The sequence below is a fragment of the Gymnoscopelus braueri genome (assembly GCF_963280865.1).
Source record: "Gymnoscopelus braueri genome assembly, chromosome: 11".
Taxonomy (NCBI): Eukaryota; Metazoa; Chordata; class Actinopteri; order Myctophiformes; family Myctophidae; genus Gymnoscopelus; species Gymnoscopelus braueri.
Window position 1 is genome coordinate 1,010,398 of NC_137613.1, and position 3,146 is coordinate 1,013,543.

At 40.8% G+C, this 3,146-nt stretch overlaps 1 long non-coding RNA gene across 1 annotated transcript; it reads right to left on the reverse strand.

Annotated features, from left to right (window-relative positions):
• Positions 1–582: 582 nt before the first annotated feature.
• Positions 583–2,446, reverse strand: LOC308095124. The gene is made up of 3 exons (XR_013934033.1): positions 2,355–2,446; positions 2,052–2,122; positions 583–676 (listed from the first exon to the last, which is right to left on the reverse strand). It is a non-coding gene; the product is annotated as an uncharacterized lncRNA (long non-coding RNA).
• Between the last annotated feature and the right edge of the window lie 700 nt (positions 2,447–3,146).

The following is a 3,146-nucleotide window of genomic DNA, read 5'->3' on the forward strand; positions in this document are numbered from 1 at the left end:
AGAAATGTAAAAACAAAGGAGAGATGGCAGTGCCCCATTTAATGGCAGTATATGGCATGAACACTAGGCACAAAACGACAGGGTACTGGATATAGTTTCATTAAGTAGTGTGCAAAGAACAATGTAGTGCAAATACCGTAATACAAAATAGGATACCAGGTAAACATCAAACATAGGAAGTGTGTGTGCGCCAATATACCAACCTAAATTAATACTGAAGCCAGTCTTCAGCTTCTGCATGGCAATTGACAAAACATGTCGATTGACGTCTTCACCGATAGCTGTATCTCCTTGAAAATGAAGATGACCTCAGATCAAAAAATGATTTAAATAATTTCAATAATTCAACAAACAGTGGGGGGGGGGGGGTGTAATACCTGTCAGCCTGCACTTCAATGGAGCTGCCCAGTTAACATTGTTCCTTTTATAGAAGGCAATCAAGGAACTGCCCTTTTCTTCTTCAGGATCAAACATGTTGATTGAGAGCAAGAGACTAGTACATTTGGAGTTACACTCCAAATCTACTCCTGGTATCAAGCTACTCCGAACTTCACCAACCCTGACTGGCTGTTCTAGATGTTGTCGGAACAACTGACATGAAGGTCCTGAGAATTCAGCTCCTCTTGGAACTGAAGGTCCTGGCAATTCCTCTCCACTTCTGGTCCTGGCTGCTTCCCTGCGCCAAGCAGTGTCAATTCTTAAGACAAACAAAAAGAGAAAACTAGAAAAAGTGCTCCTCGGCGCCAGTCTCCGCCAGGTCAGGTAGGTTATTATGGCCTCCTGGTGGCGCTATAATAGGCCAATGTGAAAAGGGTGCAGATCCGTCTTGATCACATGACTATAAAGATCATGTGTTCCGATTTGCGTGAAATTTGGATCAAATCTGAAGGCTTAATATCAAATTATCATATTTACATAAGTCTGCCTCCTGGTGGCGCTATAAAAGGAAAATGTAAAAAATGCAGGGCAAATGTTTTTCCTTGGCCTCTAGAGAGTGTGCATACAAAGTTTTACACTGATCGGTGCAGTTATAGGTAAAAACACGAATTGGCCTGTTACAGCGCCACCATGAGGCTGATTTGAACATTTTCAAATGACATTTCTTCCTCGGCCTAATGGGAATGTGTGTGCAAAATTTCACAGAAATTGCATGCTGTGTTCATGATTTGAGGCATTTTGTTCGAAGCGGAGTACTCCTGCAAACTTTGAAAGACAATTTTTGCCAATCAGGATGGAATATGAAAAATCTGATATGAGCCGTTTCTTTTAATGACTATAGAGATACTGTGTAACGATTTGGGGGATTTTTGGCCAAAATCTGTAGGAGCACTGTTCAAAAATGTGTTTTGCAAAAAGCGGCCTCCTGGTGGCGCTATAACAGGCCGATGTGAAAAATTTGGGGCAGAGGTTCTGCTCTGGCATCCAGGGAGTGTGTGTGCACAGTTTCTCTGCGATCAAGCCAACGGTGCTGGAGATTAGCTGTACACAAAATGACAGAATGACGGACGGACACACAGACGGACACACACACGGACGGACGGACGGACAGGGGCGAAAACATACTCTCGCCATGCCTTTCGGCCTGGCGGAGACAATTACAAAAAAAAAACATTTATTGTTAACATACTTTCCTGCCTCAAGCCAACACCATACAAAGTCCTGAAATGAAAACTATATATATATATATATATATATATATATATATATATATATATATATATATATATATATATATATATATATGCACACACATATACACAAACACACACACTTATTTCCCCATGGTGGGGCCACCAAAGGTCACAGGAGGCTTTGTCTGTTGAGGCAGCACAAATCAAAAATGTAAAATCATAACTCATTTTCATGACTATTTCAAAATAAGTCCTTGCTTGTCCAGCTGGTCCCAATAAATAATCATCTGTAGATAACATTGTCAAGTACAGTAATGACATTATTAATTTAAAGTGTGTGTTTGTGCAGTGTACATAAAGTACGTGTGCCAACATGTACAAACACATCTTTTATCTGAATCTATAGTCAAAACGTCTTACCCTTCACCACACATGCTGGCATGAAAAAGAAGGACATCTATTGGGTATTCTTTCTGACAGATTGGGCAAACCTGAAAACAAAGAAAACAAAGAAAGTAAAAGAGAATGATACGAAAACAGAGTTAATGAACCTCAGACATACGATATTTTCTAGCAATAGTAAATATAATTCTATGATCCAAAATGAGTATATTGTGTCCCATAACAAAACAGCATGCCCATTTATAACTTTAAGCATCATATCATTATGAAGTGAAACTTATGATTACTTCCTATGGAAGATAATGAATAAGCCTCGATTACCTCACAAGACTCTCCCATCTCTATGGAGTCTTCTCAGCGGTAGGAAGGTCTGCGTCAGCTGTAGAACGGCGCACTGGCTCCTCAATAATCGTAAAGGTTTTAAGGTTTAAGGTTTTCAATGTGGGAAATTCCTCCAAAAGTTGAGCTTCAATCTTAAAACCCCCAAAAAAGGAAGAAAGAAAAGTTCAGTAAAATAAGAAAACCCACAATACAGAAACATATCAATATGTATTAATCAGTTAGCATCGACAGATTACCGCATTGTGTTCCCAGTGATCGGGAAGGCTGATTATCCTCTTCCCAAGCCCAGCGATGGCAAGCTGTAGTTCTTCTTCGGTGCCCTTTGGTGTGAAGTCAGCGGGTCCCGGCAGGACATATACATGGAAGTTTGTCACTTTGGCGACAGAAGTGGCAGGGGAGGAGAATCTCTTCTTCCCTCTAGGCTGGTCAGATTTACTGTAGATATGCGGGAATGGCCTGGTGTGGGAATGATATTAGTGAGCAAAACCAGATGGCATGCAAACAGCCCCGAGGTGAAAAAGGTGACAACATGTTGTTTTCTTTCGGGTCAGGTGTCACACAATTGCCCTATTTGGGTTCAAAAAGGTGACTGTAACTGAAAAGTGACACTTTTGCATGTCTGTAGAATGTAATGTATGCTGTCATATAACAAACTTAACTTTTTGAAATGATTGAGGGTGCAAAAAGATGAATGATCAAATCTTCACTCATCTACAACAATGGTTCTCAACCTGTGCCCCCCCCCCCCCACATGATTTTGGGGGTCCCCAG